Here is a 17,900-nt window from a genome sequence, read left to right as displayed (position 1 = left end):
TTAAATATCAAAACTACTGTTTACCAAATTGCTCGAATTAGTTATCTGACTCCATTAACCAAACACAACCTACATTCACCAAACAATTTATGCGCGCTTCGTTTCTTGAGGGAAATGATGAACAGGAAGCCGACATTTTCACACGGGGGCAGATTTTATTTCCCTAACAAAAGAACTAAGTGAACTCCATCGTAAACGGCCAAATTAGTGACGTTGGAGTCTCTGGGAAGCCTTTTTCTCAAGTTCTTTAGCTTTATCCTATTGGCCATCTTCTCCCTGCATAATGGCGTACCGACTCCTCCCATGGGCGTGCCAAGGAAGCCCCCTGGGCTTCCCTATCTTGTAGAAGAGCGTCCCGATGTCTGGAGTACTCAAAACCAAACAGAGCGTTTCTACGTCATTAGGGCCTTTCTGCGTCAACAGCGTCTGGATGTGCTGATTATCTTATCAGCCGTACGTCCTGTTCCCGCCGTTCCTGTAAACAACATTTTCCACATTTTTTGCATTAAATGTAATTTGTATTCAATCGTATAAAATCCTTTATAGTCCAATGTATAAAATCCTTCAGGGTCTTGGTTTGTTGAAAAAAAAAACCTTGGGAGCCACTAGGGAGTGCCAAAGAGCTGCTTGTACACGAAAGTAGGGGTTTAGTTTGGGGGTACCTTGACATGAAAGCTAGCCAAAGACACTCCCAGAGGCTTAAAGTACAGCTGTGTACATTTTAACGAAAATCGGTTCAGCCATTTCAGAGCCTATAAGTCACATACGAATACACGCACATCGAGATTTTTTAATTACCTTAGACTTTAGTTTTGGATTAGATAATTAACTTTAGATAATTTAGGATTCATATGGATTGGATAGATGGATAGATGTTTAGATAAAATAAATAACATAATTATTCTTATTTTAATAAAAGTATTAATCCAACAATGGGGCGTTGTTTAATACAATTACAGTTCTTTTATTAACAAATTGATGGTATTTAATTTATCATTTTATCAGTTAGGCTGCAGTTCCATTTGAGACCAGAGGTGGCAGTCACGGGTAAGAAAAAAAAGCCAAAATCGGACACCCAACTTACTGAAAGTTCTCCTTTTTGTAATGGGTGATGAGAAAGAAAAGACGGCAGTCAGACAGCAGCTAGCTAACAAGATGTTTGCGCTAACCTCGGGCAAAAAAATGACAGGAAAAAAAGAAAAGCAAACGTCTTTCTGGGTCAAAGCTTGTTTGGATGTTGACTTTTTTTGTCACGTTGCAACATCTGCTCCTTTCTGTTTCGGATGGATCTCGTCTAACTAAGTGACTTCTGTTTGTTTTTTTTGTCCCGTCTCCAAAGTACAATGAGAGATGAGAGCCCAAAACATAATCGAGGAAATTATTTAAGTGTCACTGTTCTCCACCGCAGAATAGAATAACCTATAAAAACTATGCAAAGAGTATCAAAGAAACCTGGCAAAGCTAGCGATCTTTACTTTATAACGATTTTCTTTTGATTTTTTTTTTTTTTTTTTATATGGTTGGCTGGTCTTCACCACTAGGGTCATAGGAGCACCATTTCCTGTGGCGTGTCTTGGGCAAGTACAGCCTGGTGGCGCCCATCTCTCTCCAGGCCAACATATGTTTCCACCCGGTCTCGATGTTCCTTTAGTTTTTCATTTCCTTTCATTTTATTATTTCTTGTTTCTATTTAATTTTTTAATTTCATTGTTTTTTCCCCTTCCTTTATTATTTTCTTTTTACCTTTATGCTTTGATTTTGTTTTTTTTTCCCTCTTACTTATTTTACCATTTTCACTTTTTTTTTTCTTTTTTTTCTCTTTTTCTCCTGTTCCCTTTTTTCCCCTGACCTTTTTTTCTTTCTGTTTTTCCCCTTTCTTTCCTGGTTTTCCGTGTTCTCCAATATTTCTCCCTTTGCCCTTTTGCTTCTTTTTTTCCGAGTTTTTCCCTTTTATCGTTTTTGCCCTTTTTCTTTTTTACCCAGTATTCTTTTTTCTTAGTCGTTTTTGACTTTGTCCATTTCCCCAGTGTTTTCTCTCTATCCCCATTTTACGGTTTCCTTATTCGTTCCTCTTTTTCACCTTTTCCTTTTTCCCTTTTAATTTCTTCCTTTTTTCCCTTTTTTCTCTTTTTCTTTTTCCTTTCCCTTTCCAACCATTTTGTTTTTTGCTTAATCTTTTTTTTTTCTCTTTCCTTTTTCTCATTTTTTCTCTTATGTTTTTTCTTTCTCGTTTCCCTTTTGTCTTTTTTTTCCCTTTTACCATCATACTTGCACCCACCCGCCAAACCTTACTTTGATTTCCTTTCAATTTTAAGGTCGATTTTGAGCGTTGAACGTTGTACCGTGACTTTTCAATTCCGACTCAAAAAACTTTCATAACCCGATCTTAAAATATGTAAAAGAAGGAAGCCATCTTTCCCAAAAAGAGCACAGGGGCCCGGACATACGCTAGTAACGTTAGCAAAAACATACAATCCCTCTCAAGAAAACGTTTGCATAATTTACGTTAGCACAGCGACGCTTTTGTTGTGGCAAACTTTGTGTCAGATCTAGGACGAATCGAAAAACGGAAAACTGATCGAGTTGGCAGCCATCTTTCTTGATCACGTCACTTTACGTCGTTAGCGGTTGGCTATTATCTCGGGAAGTTGGCCAGAGTTCACTGTTGCGTCGTGTTTTCAGAGAAGCCGCAATTGAAAAAACAAAAACATGCTAGCCGAAATTAGCGACCGATTCTCCAGAGTCGAGCCATTGAGGTAAATAAACACTGAATGTTACATGCGATGTTAATGGAGAGTCTTTTAAATCATGTATCGGCGATATCTCCCGACACCGATTCCGAGTTGTCATTTTCCTCTGAGGATATTACTTCAGAAACATCCTGGATTCCAATTTTGTTGTATAAACGAAATAAAACGTATATTGTGTTTGGTAATATGTTTTTCATAACTGAAAAGTACACATTTTAAAAATTTTAAATAAAAACTAGAGATCGACCGATATCATTTTAACGGTAGCATTTTCGGAGAAGCCGCAATCAACAATAAAAGTGCTAGCCAAAATTAGCAACCGATTCTCCGGAGTCTACCAAGTGAGGTAAACAAACACTGAAAGTTACATGCGGCGTTAATGGAGAGTCTTTTAAATCATGTATCGGCATCAATGTTCCCTGTAATTTTCCACGGGCCTGAGCGTTCACACAAAGTCGGTGAGCCATGATTGAAACAACAGTGAGCAACAGCAATCCCAAGTGTGGCAACTAAATCATTATCAAACATGTCCAAAACTTGACATCACGTTACATTTTGCTGAGTTTCCGGCAATGCAAAATGATTTTTCTCTTTTGAATGAATTGACTCACGTACTATTGCAAAGGTTGTACGGCCTACAAACGTCATTTGTTTTTACAACAATTCTTTCACAAGATTTCCATTTCTATTTTTCCTGGTATCTTTTGTCGCATAATACTAACATTTTGGGGGGCTTATTTAGTCGGTTGCACAATACAGAACTGTATTTTATCACATTTTTTAATGGAAGTACAATGTTGGCAACAAGATTGACTTGGTATAAAAGGAAATTATTTGAATGCAACACAAACTTTTTCTTTTTCCCTGTTTCTTTCTATTTTTTTTTAAATTCCTTTAAAAAAAATCTCATTGTGTTTTTTTTTTCCTTGCTGTTACTTTTTTCTTTTTGATATCTATTTTCTTTTTTGTTCTATTCCCCCTTTGAGTCATTTTGTGCACAATTTTACATAATATTTGGTCGTGTAGGGATTAAAGAAGCAAAAACAACCTGAAGAGCCGTGTGGGACCCGAAAGAGCCGGTTCTTTTTAGTGAGCCGAAGAAGCCAGTTCTCGAAAAACTCTACTGACTTTACTCAACTTCGTTGTACTTCGACATTGACTTAAAAATACCGCATTTAGAACACAGCGTCAGGGAAACCAGTGTATTTTTACCTTCATGCACTGTAACTTTGACTTAATTTGCTTCTTAATTAGCAATTTCGAGCCCTGATTTTGTGAGCTGGCTAGATTTTCTTGTGTGCACACACACACAGCTTAGAGGGAACATTGCGCTGGATAGATTTTTTTGTACGCTGAGAATGTGCGGACAGTGCGCGATTGCGCACGCGCGCAGCTTAGAGGGAGAATTGATCGGCAATATCTCTACACGAGGGGTCTCCAAACTTTTTCAAGCCGAGAGCTACTTTTTCTTACTATTTAAAAAAAGGTCATTATGTTTGTTATGCATTCTAAAATACACAGTTCCTACAGGTGCTTGAAATCCTTAAATACTAATAAACACTTAAATACTCATTTTAATTTTGTGATTTCAAGCTTTAAAAGAGTGCTGAAATCTTGGTTGACGTTCTTGTAAATGCTTAAAAATGTTGCCTGCTTTCTTATTGACTCGATAGAAGTCACATTAAAAAGAAAAATGGAATAATTGTGCTTAAAAATGACACCATCACTGCTCTCAATTCAACTTCAGAGAGAAGTACAGGATGAATCATTCCAAAGGTTAACGGATATCTTAGTTCTAGTGAAATTGGAAAATTGGCTTTGAAAGTCCTTGTAAAAGTGCTTGAATTTGGCCATGAAAAAGGTGTATGAATGCTGAAAATAACAGGTGCTTGAAATCTTTAAATACTAATAAATACTTAAATACTCATTTTAAGGCAGCACGGCGGCGCAGTGGTTAGCGCATGTGCGGCACAGTTCAAGTCTTGGGAACCTCCTGCAAGGGTTCAAATCCAGCTCCAGACTTCCTGTGCGGAGTTTGTATGTTCTCCCCGTGCTTGCGTGGGTTTTCTCCGGGCACTCCGGTTTCCTCCCACATTCCAAAAACATGCATGTCAGGTTAATTGGTTGATCCAAATTGTCCCTAGGTATGAATGAGCGAGCGAATTGTCTGTCCCCGTGCGCCCTGCGATTGGCTGGAAACCAGTTCAGGGTGTCCCCTGCCCACTGCCCGATGATTGCTGGGATGGGCTCCAGCACCCCCGCGACCCTACTGAGGATAAGCGGTGTAGCTGATGAGATGAGATACTCATTTTAATTTTGTGCTTTAAAGAGTGCTGAAATCTTGGTTGAGCTGCATGTAAATGCTTGAAATTGTTGCCTGCTTTCTTATTGACTCGATAGAGGACACATTAAAAAGAGAAAAATTGTGCTTAAAAATGACGCCGTCACTGCTCTCATTTCCACTTACAGAGAGAAGTACAGGATGAATCATTCCAAAGGTCAACGGATATCTTCTATTAATAGTTCTAGTGAAATTGGAAAATTGGCTTTGAAAGTCCTTGTAAAAGTGCTTGAATTTGGCCATGAAAAAGGTGTATGAACGCTGAAAAAAAACAAGTGCTTGAAATCCTTAAATACTATTAAATACTTAAATACTCATTTTAATTTTGTGTTTTAAAGAGTGCTGAAATCTTGGTTGACGTGCTTGTAAATGCTTGAAATTGTTGCCTGTTTCTTATTGACTCGATAAAGGACACATTTAAAAGAGAAAAATTGTGCTTAAAAATGACGCCGTCATTGCTCTCATTTCAACTTCAGAGAGAAGTACACCAAATAATCATTCTAAAGCTCTACGCTTTGACGCCATCAATGAAGATCTTCTATTAATAGTACTAGTGAAATTGGAAAATTGGGTTTCAAAGTCCTTGTAAAAATGCTTAAATTTGGCCATGAAAAAGGTGTACGAACGCTGAAAATAACAGTTCATCATGTTATTACTTCCTATGGTTCTTATGGTATTTATTTGTTATTACCAGGTTCTCTGAAGCATAGTTAAATATAATTAGTCAACCACTAAAAAAAATCATCTGACCAGAATATCAAAATGACCCAGCACTGTCCTTAGGGGTGGCAGTAGCTCAGGAGGTAGAGCGATCGTTTTAGGATTAAGGGATCCCAGTTCGAATCCCGTGTTACATGCCGACGTGTCCTTGGGTAAGACACTGAACCCCCAATATCCCCAATAAGCAGGTTAGCGCCTTACATGGTTGCACAGATCACGGCCGCTATTGGGAAATGTGAAGAACAATGTAAAGCGCTTTGGGAAGTCATTGACTTGAAAAGCGCTATATAAATGCAGATCATTTCATTTCACTTAGGGGGCACCCTCGTGCCCGCGGGCACAACGTTCGGGACCCCTGCTCTACACCGTTATTTTCCCCGGAGGAAGTCAGGCCAAAAATGTCCTATATTTGTATTGTGTTGTATAAATAAAATAAAACATACATAATAGTGTTTGGTAATATGTTTTTCTCATAAAGGTTACAGTGCCATGGACAAGTATTTGCCTCCTCCCTGAATTTTGTGTTATTTGCATATTTTTAACTCAAAGATTTCAGATCCTCAATCCAATTTTAACGTCACACTGAAACAACCCAAGGAAATACAAAATGCAGTTTTGAAATGTTGATTCCATTTATTAAGGCACCCAAAAAAATCAAAACTTATGTAATTGGTGGGGACAGTGTGATGGTCTGGGGCTGCTTTGCTGCCTCAGGACCAGGACAACTTATGCTTCTTTTACACGGTTCCAGCTTGCCTCGCCTCGCCACGGGTACTAAGTACTTTCCCGAGTTTCCTTTTCCATTAGTTGTCCCGCATGGTACTGGGACTTGACGTCATCACCATGCACCGGCGACATACTCCCTCTTGTGGTCAGATTTGCGACCTGCACGATATCAAATTGGCTTATTTTCCATCCAAACTTATCACCATAAATATATTTAAGTGTCACAAATACGCCGGATTCAATTAAAAATACTCCAAAAACGTATAAGATAGGGGGGAAACAATTTTTGCAGGGGTGTAATGAAATGACTGATGTGTCTCTGGGGCCAGGAAATAAAATTGCAATAGGATTATGTGATTATGAATGCATATAATTGTTATTTTCTTGGCAACATTTTTTCAAACAGTTGTATTTTGGTTCTTAAACAGTTTGGGCGTTAATTTTTTTTTTTTTTTTTTTTGCTGAAGTAGTTTTACTTTATTTTCATACTTACACATACACTTGACTTAATTTCTTGTAAAATAATGTTTATTTGTAAGCCCTTAATCACAAGAAGTCGCAAAGAGCTGTACAGACTACTATTACACCATCCCCTGATCTAAAACCTACATGAGGGCAAGGAAAAACTCAAAAATCTCGGCATGAATGAAATGAAGAAACTTTAAGGGGTAATCCATCTTCAAGAATCACCAGGCCCCCATGGATGATGCATCAACAGGCAATATACAGAAATCATCAACATGAAATTAAGTTAATAACTGAATGTCCTGACGTCAACATCATCTATAAGGTATTAAATTCAAGTGTGTTTTAAGCCTAGATTTAAACTCTTCCACTGAGGTTGCAGATCGAATCTCAGAGGGCAGAGCATTCCACAGCACCGGGGCTCAAATAGAGAACGCTCTCTAACCTGCGGATTTCTTCTTGGCTCTTGGGATCACTGGTAAACCGGCAATTTCCGAGCGACAGAAATTTGATGAATTCTTGAAACGTCCATAAAACCAAAATCTTGCGGCAGAACCTTGAACACTAAGGGAGAGCCAAGTGGAGTTCTACTACATCATTCATTGTGCTCCACAGGACTTCAAATGTAGGTGATGCTATTTATATACGACTATGACTGCAAATGGAAGGTATCCCACTGGTCATGTTGACTTGTTAGTTTTAAATCCAATATCCTGGTTGGGTAGTTTTCATTTCTGATGTGAATACTATATATTAAGGGTAAACCCCCCTTTTTAAAAAAAAATTTCATCATTCTTTATACTGTATATTTTTCCAAATGGAATGCCACCGTAATTTCGTTGCCATCCAATGATAATAAAGGTGATTTATATTCTGAAATGCACCTACCTACCTGAAGATCCTGATGCAGTCTTGAGCCTCAACGCCTTTAATAAATTATTGACATAAAAATTGACATTTTCTTTTAAAACTTGAAAGACACGTTGGTCATGGTTTCGTATTTTGGGGGCTTTAGCCTTTCAATTTTCGACAACTTTAAAAAACAGTTTTACAACAACAAAGGTTAAAACTTGTATATGATTTATTTATGTTATCTTCTCACAAGGTGCATCCCTCTCAGGTATGGTTGCAAAGATGAATGTCTCTTCTTGATTGTGTGGTGTTAAAGCCTGGAATGGTGACAGATTTAAAAAAAAAAAAACGGTTTTTAAAATGTGCTTTTTGTTAGACCAATCCCATCTAGCCATTATCTGCACTGCTTATCCTCAGTAGGGTCGCTATCTTCAGGCAGTGGGCAGGGGACAACCTGAACTGGTTGCCAGCCAGTCGCAAGGCACAGAGAGACGGACATTTCACTCGCTCATTCACACCTAGGGACAATTTGGACCAGCCAATTACCCGACATGCATATTTTTGGAATGTGGGAGGATACAGGAGTGCCCGGAGGAAATCTGCGCAGGCACAGGGAGATCATACAAACTCCACACAGGGAGGCTGCGGTAGCTGGACTTGAACTCTGAAACCTCTGCACCGTGGGGCTGCGTGCTAACCACCCATCCGCCGTCTCACCGACACCAATCCCACCTTGTCCATTTCAGAGCTAATCCAGATAGTCTCTGTCACTGGTAGCAAAGGAAAATTGTTGATTGCTGTGTTTTTAAACGAGTTTGCCGTGAGACTTGTACTGCAGGACATTTCCTAATGTTATCTTTGCAAAAAAGCATATATTTGTTTGTTTTTCAAATGACCAGACAAATCAGTGGTGTTAGATTACCATTTTATATTCTAATTATACTCTTCTCTAGATGCAGTACAATAATAATAATTCATATTGTTTGATGACAGTTGTTCTTATGATTACAATGAATAATACAATTAAATCAAAGTAAGGATTATGTCAATTAAGTCAAGCCATGTTTAATTGTATAGCCCTTAATCACAAAGAGTCTCAAAGGGCTGCACAGATCAAAGACTATTGCAAACTACAGTCTATTATGACACCATCCCCTCATCTAAAACCTACATGAGGGCAAATAATACACATATTATTATTATTATTGTATAGTCAAGTCAAGTCATTTTTATTTGTATAGCCCTTAATCACAAAGAGTCTCAAAGGGCTTCACAGGTTATTACACAGACTATTTTTTCAGACTATTATTACACAATCCCCTGATCTGGAACCAACATGAGGGCAATGAAAAATTCAAAAACCTCAACAAGGGGAAAATGAAGAAACCTTGAGAGGGGACCGCACCTGTGGCAGTATAGAATTACTACAATCATAAAACTACTGTAATAACACAAAAATACTATGAAAATACTACAGATATACAACAAAAACATCTACTTTCGAAATACAACAAAAGTACTACAGAAATACTACAAAAATACTATTATGGAAATACTACAAAAAATTACTTCAGAAATACTGCATAAAATATTACAGAACTTCAATAAAAACGCTTCTTAAAGTCCAAAATACCAAAACACTATCATTTTACTGATTTGACACAAAATCTTTTTATTAAAAAAGATCGAATATTGTAAAAAAAAAAAAAAAAAAAAAAAAAAAAGTTAGAATATAATATTTAAAAAAAATAGTGTGTTCCCTGGCAAATATGTTTTCTTAGTTTCAATTTGTTGTTATTTTACTAGAAAAACGAGATAAACATAAACTGGGTGAAAAGGTCGTAAAATCCCAAATTACAGTCAAGTCATGAATGAAAACCAAATGAAGAAAACCTTTTTATAATATCCTTTTAGTGACCTTATCAGTTAAGATTTGTCGGTAATGACTTTTTATAACATATTCAACAGTCAGGGCGTCCCGAGATTTGACAAAAATAAATGTGCCTTGGCTCAAAAAGCTTGAAGAACCCTACTATATTGTCACGTTACACTAGCAAATGTTTTCCTATAATAAGCAATCACAAACTCTAATTTGTTTGTATTTAAATGATGGGACAGATTTTAAATTACTTATTTTAAATGTCAAATCAAAGATAAATAGACCAGTAATCTGCTAATGGCCATGGAAAATAGATAACACATGCTTTTAAAAATCGTAATGGAAAATATTCGAAGAGGGACTTCAAGACTTTAAGAAAATACCTAGCTATGTGTTTTTTTATTTATGGTTCACCGTAAATGAGAACACATGCTAATATTAGCTACGGACATTCGCTTACCATATAGCTTAATATACAGCAGTTGGTACCACTTCAATTCGTTCGACTGCACCTCGCCAACTGACCATGGGGTAGTTACGGGTAGCCGTAACTCTAAAAAAAGAAATAGTTTTTGCTAAAATTCGCCTTATGCTGTCTCAGTTGGATGCGGAGATTATAATTCACACGTTTGTTACCTCCCGTCTCGAGACTGTAATGCACTACTCTCTGGTCTCCCGAAGTCCAAAATCAAGAACCTTCTGCTGGTACAAAATGCTGCAGTGAGACAAAGTTTGATCACATGATCCCGATTTTAGCTAACCTCCATTGGCTCCCTGTTAGCTTAAGATGTGATTTCAAAGTTATGTTGGTAGTATGCAAAATCATGCATGCTCCCTCATATCTGTCAGATTTAATTTCCCCCTATGTTCCGGTCCGGAGCCTTCGCTCTGAAAATGCTGGTCTACTAGTGATCCCAAGAGCCAAGAAGAGAGCGTTTTCCATTCGGGCCCTGAGATTCGATCTGCAACCTCAGTGGAAATGTTTAAATCTAAGCTTAAAACACACTTCTATTCAATAGCATATGAATAACCTATATTTTATGTTGACAATATCTGTGTATTATTTGCCCTCATGTAGGTTTTAGATCAGGGGATGGTGTCATAATCGTCTGTAGTTTGCAATAGTCTTTGAACTGTGCAGCCCTTTGAGACTCTTTGTGATTAAAGGCGTCACAAATAAACATGAGTTGACTTAAAAGTAATACACGGACAAAAAATGGCAGCAATTTGTTTTGGATCCACTTATGTTCATGCACTCAGAGAAAGACACTCTACTTTTGACTCCAAGAGCCAAGAAGAAGTCTGCAGGCTCAAGAGCATTTTCCATCCCGGCCCCAGTGCCGTGTATTGCTCAGCCTCCAGAGATAAGATCTGAGACCTCAGTGGAAGTTTTTAAATCTAGAAATAAGACCCACTTCTATTCTATAGCTTATGATTAATGCCCACCTCATACTTTTCCTGTCTTTTTCCGGCTGACTGGCTGGTGATGATACAAGGGAGGATGATTCGAGATGAGTCAGTGGTCCACCTTAAGAATGTCAACGTCTGTATTAACCAGCCGGCAGACATGGGAACCCTTGTCATTGCTGTCATGGACTTTTTGGACAATTTTACAGGCTCAAGGGTTTCGTTGCTTTCAGAGACACTATGGAAAAAAATCAACATATTACTCTTTGTTTCTTTTATTGCTGTTGACTATGTTTTGAGTACTGTTACCCAATGCTAAATCTATTGCACCCTGGTCATCCTGGAAGTGGGGATTACCACTTGTAAGGCCCCTTCTCACGTTTTATTCCTCATGCTGAGGTTTTGAGTTTTTCCTTGCCTGTATGTTGGTTTAAGATCAGGGGATGTCAAGTCAAGTCATTTTTATTTGTATAGCCCTTAATCACAAATAGTCTCAAAGGGCTTCACAAGTTATTACATATAAGAAGTTTAGGTTATTCGTATGCTATAGAGTAGAAGTGAGTTTTAAGCTTAGACTTAAATATGTCCACTGAGGCAGCAGATCGGATCTCAGGGGGAAGAGCATTCCACAACACCGGTGCCCGGATGGAGAACGCTCTCGAACCAGCGGAACACTTCTTGGCTCTTGGGATCACCAGGAGACCGGCGCTCTCGGAGCGAAGGCTTTGGGCCGGGACATAGGGGGAAATCAGATCTGAAAGATATGAGGGGGAGAGTCCATGTATGATTTTGTATAGCAATAGGAGAACCTTAAAATCGCATCTTAGGCTAACAGGGAGCCAATGCAGGTTAGCCAAAATCGGGGTGATGTGATCGTAGTTTTTTGTCCTAGTTAAAAGCTTCGCTGCAGCATTTTGTACCAGCTGAAGACTCTTGAGTCTGGTCATCGGAAGACCGAAAAGTAGTGCATTACAGTAATCGAGACGGGAGGTAACAGACGCGTGAATTATGATTTCCGCATCTGACTGAGAAAGTATAGGACGAATTTTAGCAATGTTACGGAGACGGAAGAAAGCGGTTCTAGTAATTTTCTTCACATGTGTTTGAAAGGACAGATCGGGGTCAAATATGACACCTAAGTTTTTAGGTGAGTCGCTCTGTGTGATGTGGCAATTGTCGATGTTCACAGCGGTTTTAGAGAATAAGTTACGGGACTTAGATGGACCAATAACTAACATTTCAGTCTTTTTAGAGTAAGGACGCAGGAAATTGAGTGACATCCACTCTTTTATCTCAGTGAGGCAGGCCTCCAAATTTCCACAGTTTCGTGTGGCAGATTCCTCCATCGGGAGATAGAGTTGAGTGTCATCTGTGTTACAGTCCTTTAAGACATTTTGTGATTCAGGGCTATAAAAACAAGTGTTTTTTGACTTGAAGTCTCACGGACCTAGAACCAGGTACTTTTTCAAAAAGGAAGGCTGGCACTATGTAGTGAAAAAGTGTCTTTAATGAATTCCCAAAGGAGAAATATTTACAGATGAGACCTAAAGTAGGGTGCACCTTATATTCCAGAGTGTATGGCTATCTATTTTTATGACATATTCTCCATATACTTTACTTTTGTAGTTTTATAATTGCTTTTCTAGAAAAGCAGAACACCAGAGTTGATTTCAGTCCATTCCGAGTAGCAAACGATCCGAAGGGCGCTATTGACCGGCTCAATTTTTCTTTCAGGCAGAGAGCGAGGCAGCCGAAGCGCCGGCCAATGAAAAATTAACAATATTGTGCCAACAAGAAAGTGGACCCCGCTGTGCAATTACACGGCATCGTGTCGACTGGCACTCCAACACAAATGCTGCAGGACCACACCAAACATTTTACCATTCCTGTGGTACATCCACGTACAATATTCCAAAAACACATTAAGTGACCCTTTTAGGTTAAAATATTTCACATTTGCAACCGGGAAATCCTTCCCATGATACTCGGCACCTCTCTACCTCCGGTCTCCCCTCTTTGTCTCGTTCAAACACAACTCTGCTCTCCGTCTCACCGGTAGATTCCATTAAGATTACCCTGCACAAAATCGGACGAACGGAAAAAAAATCCGACAAATAACGTACAGGAGACGGAGCTCCAGCTATTATCGGTTTCTAGGGAGCAGGGGTGTCGAACGGGCGGCCCGCGGGCCGGATCAGGCCCACTTAGGGATTGAATCCGGCCTGCGTGACAACGCTGAGGGAAGCGCAAGAGAAAGACGAGCTGCAGGTTGAAATACGTCCACTTGATGTTGCCAAAGCCAGGTGCCTCTCACAAACGCTGTACTTGTGTTTCTTTATCTCTCTCTCCCTCCCCTTTCTCTCTCTCTCTTTCACTTTCTCTGTCTCTCTTTCTCTTTCTTTGTTCCTCTTTGTTTTTTTCTCTGTGTGTGTCTTTTTACCTTCCTTGTCTCTCTCTTCCATTTTCTCTTTTCTCTCCTCTCTCTTTCTCCAATTTTCTCTCCTTTTCTCTTTCTATTTCTCTTTGGATTTCTTTCTCTCTCTCTCTCTTTCTTCCCCCTCTCTCACTATTTCTCTTTTTATTTCTTTTTTTTCTCACATTCTCTCTCTCTTTCTTGCTTTGTCCCACCCTCTTTCTCTCCCTCTCTTTCTCTTATTTCTCTTTCTTGATTGGATGGAGTTAATTGTTGCAAACAACACCCAAAAAGGCAGATGATTAGTTTTCGGATTAATATTGTTCTTAGAAAGAAAAAACAGAAGATTGCACCCAAAAATGGAAGAAAAAAGCGGCAAATAAGCTAAACAGAGCTGGAACTTGAGCTTTATCAATTTTTCCAGAGAAAGTTGTTGATTGGCTGCATTTAATAGGTGCAAACACCACCAAAAACAGGCAAAGGTGCCATTCAAAGATAATCTTTAAATTGAACGGGAATGAAATGTTGTAAAAATGCTTCTGAAAAAATATCGGAAAAATAACAAATGTAAAGGTCAAGCTCAAGAAACAAATGAGAAAGGGAAAAAGAAGTGGGTAAATAAAGGATAAAAGGGAAAACGTTAAAATTAACCAAGGGGCAACATTTTTTTCACTTCCATTCAGTTACAAAAAACAGTTGAATAAGGTCAAAAAAGGAGGGAAAAAAAGGGGAGAGGGGAAATTATATATTTTTTGAAGTGGTAAAGAGGAAATCAGAGAAGAAAAACGAAGTGGAGAAAAATACAGAAAAGCTAAAAAGAGAAATGGGGGAAGGAAAAAAGTGAAAAATGAAGAAAAAATAAAAAGGGAATAGAGGGGGGAGGAGAAATTTTACAGAACTGCCAACTGAGGTACTTTTTTCCTTTTCAAGAAAGGTAATTCCAAAATTTCCCTGTTATTACTGTGCTTTTGGTCTCTTACTGCCGTTGTTATGATTTCAAGGGCAAATTTTAAGTATTAGAACCTTTGAAATTACTTATGTGAACTGTCTTTCTTATAATCAGGTGTGCTTTATAGTCAATAATATGTAACCATCTTGAAATAACTATTCACTATGTTTTGTGTATTACACAATGCTAAATCTATTGCTGCCTGGTCATCCTGGAAGGGGGATTACTACTTGTGATGCCCCTTCTCAAGGTTTCCTATTTTCCTCTTGCTTTTGTTTTTGCGTTTTTCCCCACTTGCATGTTGGTTTCAGATCAGGGGATTGTGTAATTGTAATCTGTGCAATTTTATGATCAGGGGTTTTCCAAATTAATCAAATCAAAATCAAATGTGACTAGTATTTTTATTTCCCCCCCCAATAGTTTAACTGGTAGGTGATGCATTCAAGGGCTAAGTACTCACCCCCCAAAAAACTAGCAAAGAAACTGCCCTTTTCTGTAAAAATAGGAAATTAAATCAACATTGTAAAACTAGTCAGAAAAATTGCAATTAGTTTTTTTTTTCGAAATACAATATTTCTTTAAAATGTGGGAATCTACGGCTTATAACAAGGTGCGCCTTATAGCCCAGAATATACTTTTATATTTTACTCCTGTAGTATCACAATGCATTTTATAGAAAGGGAAATGTTGTAATTCTTGCATATGCGGCTTATAGTTAGATGCGCCTAATAGTCCAGAATGTACAGTTTTCCTTTGTAAAAATGTCATATTAATGACGCATTCTCCATATATTTTACAATCGTAGTATCATGATTACCGTATTTTCCGCACTATAAGGCGCACCTAAAAGCCTTTATTTTTTTCAAAAGCTGACCATGCGCCTTATAATACAGTGCGCCTTATTTATGGATCAATTTTAAAATTGCAAAGATTTCCAACTAACTTGCAGCGGAGCCGCCGACTAGATTTTCCCCCGAATGCCAAGTAGTACACGGTGTATGCTGGGATTTATTTACCGGCGCTTCATTGGCTAACCAATGTGTCAATCATCATTTGAATCGATCACTATTGGCTAAAGTTATTCGGAGGTCAAGGGGAGGATACTTTTTATCATTTACAGGCTGCCATTGGCTTGAACGGCGACACAAAGCCTGCAATTGGCCGAAAAAGATGTGTCAATCATCAGTTGAATTGATCACTATTGGCTAAAGTTATTCGGAGGTCAAGGGGAGGATACTTTTTATCATTTACAGGCTGCCATTGGCTTGAACGGCGACACAAAGCCTGCAATTGGCCGAAAAAGATGTGTCAATCATCAGTTGAATCGATCAATATTGGCTAAAGTTATTCGGAGGTCAAGGGGCGGATCCTTTTTATCATTTACAGGCTGCCATTGGCTTAAACGGCAACACAAAGCCTGCAATTGGCCGAAAAAGATGAATGTTTATGGCACGTGGCTGACGGCATAGAGGAAGCCTTTTTTTTCTATTCTGTATTTGAAAATATTTTATTCTCCTGGATTTACTACCCTCACGGATATAAGAGGACATTGGCTGCACACTATTATGAACACAACGACTTCGGTGAGTTACTTCGGGTTTTATATTATCCTTGTATCTTGTTTCAGACTGAACTCAATGTTTCTGTGATAAGCGGTGCAGATAATGGATGAAATGGAGTGTCTATTTTTAAATTAAACTCAATTCCAAGTGTTTATCGTCGTATGCACATTAAAGTTGCGAGCGAAAAAGAAAATATATACGAAATAATTGGCATTTCTTGAATCCCAAGACTTCCGAATGATATTTGGAACGATGCATTTGAGTGACATCGTACGGACACCGCATCCGCATGTGTTCTCGACACGTATTTGCGTCTTTGCAAGCTTTGGGAATGTTAAGGGGGTAATAAGTTGGACTGAACTATCTGACTGTTTTGTCCACGTTCCCATTGTAGCGCCTTATAATCCGGTGCGTCTTATATATGTCAAAAATAGGACCAAAAACTATTTTTTCGGGGTGCGCCCTATAACCCGGTGCGCCTTAAAGTGCGGAAAATACGGTACTTTTTTGCAATACTCGTCTGAAACATGGCAATTAGTCTTTTTTTCCTCAAAATCGTGCAGCCCTCCTTTGTACCATCTTTGTTTAGAATGAGGGAGTCTGCGGCCTATAATCAGGTGCGCCTTATAGTCCAGATTATACTTCCATTATTTACTCTTGTAGAATCACGATTACTTTTCTGGAAAGGGAAATGTTGTGATTCTTGCATATACAGCTTATAGTTAGGTGCGCCTTATAGTCCAGAATTTACAGTTTTTCTTTGTAAAAATGTCATGTTAATGATGCATTCTCTATATACTGTATTTAATACGTGTATTATCATGATTACTTTTTTGCAATACTGGTCTGAAACATGGCAATTAGTCTTCTTTCCTCAAAATCGTGCCGCCCTCCTTTGTACCATCTTTTTTAGAATGAGGGAATCTGCAGTTTATAATCAGGTGCACCTTATAGTCCAGAATATACTTCCATAATTTACTCCTGTAGAATCACAATTACTTTTTAGAAAAGGAAATGTTGTAATGCTTGCATATGCGGCTTATATTTAGGTGCGGCTTATAGTCCAGAATGTACACTTTTTCTCTGTAATAATATCATATTAATGAAACATTCTCCATAAATTTAACAATTGTAGTATCTTGATTACTTTTTTGCAATTCTGGTCTGAATCATCGCAATTAGGTTTTTTTTCCTCAAAATCGTGAAGCCCTCCTTTGTACCATCTTTGTTTAGAATGAGGGAGTCCGCGGTTTATAATCAGGTGTGCCTTATAGTCCAGAATATACTTCCATAATTTACTACTGTAGAATCACAATCACTTTTTAGAAAGGGAAATGTTGTAATGCTTGCATATGCGGCTTATAATTAGGTGCGGCTTATAGTCCAGAATGTACAGTTTTGCGTTATAAAAATGTCGTATTGATAACGCTTTCTCCATATATTTAACACTCGGAGTAACATGATTACTTTTGCATGAAAGAAGACGACTCGGAGTTCCAATTTCCATTCACTGAATATCAATCTTGTGTTAGCGAGCGTTGCGGCGGCGGCAAATGAGCCGCGTCCGTAAACAAACAATTCAGCAGATGACGGATAGCGAAGACATCGGAAAACATTCCACATTCCCAAAACTGCCATCTGTAGAATTTGTCGGATGTTTCCATGAAAGTCACAACGAGGCGTTACCCTTTAATCAGTTGTGCCGCTTTATTGAAATACGGTTTACGTCGGAGCGTTCCGAATCAAAACGTTTGTGACAAAATAGAAACCAAGTGTTTTTCGATTATAACCAGTAGCTACGTATAGTTTATATTTACAGTGTTTGGACTTGCGCTT

At 38.4% G+C, this 17,900-nt stretch overlaps 1 long non-coding RNA gene across 2 annotated transcripts in view; it reads left to right on the top strand.

The window, feature by feature from the left end:
• LOC148350280 (uncharacterized) overlaps positions 1 to 17,900 on the top strand; it is a 114,786-nt gene that overhangs the window by 53,850 nt on the left and 43,036 nt on the right. The gene's annotated exons all lie outside the window — the stretch shown is intronic.

The sequence above is a fragment of the Urocampus carinirostris genome, chromosome 16, assembly GCF_059441175.1.
Source record: "Urocampus carinirostris isolate Australia breed hairy pipefish chromosome 16, RoL_Ucar_1.0, whole genome shotgun sequence".
Lineage (NCBI taxonomy): Eukaryota > Metazoa > Chordata > Actinopteri > Syngnathiformes > Syngnathidae > Urocampus > Urocampus carinirostris.
The sequence above is the reverse complement of the archived record's forward strand: the minus strand, read 5'-3'. Positions and strand labels throughout refer to the sequence as shown.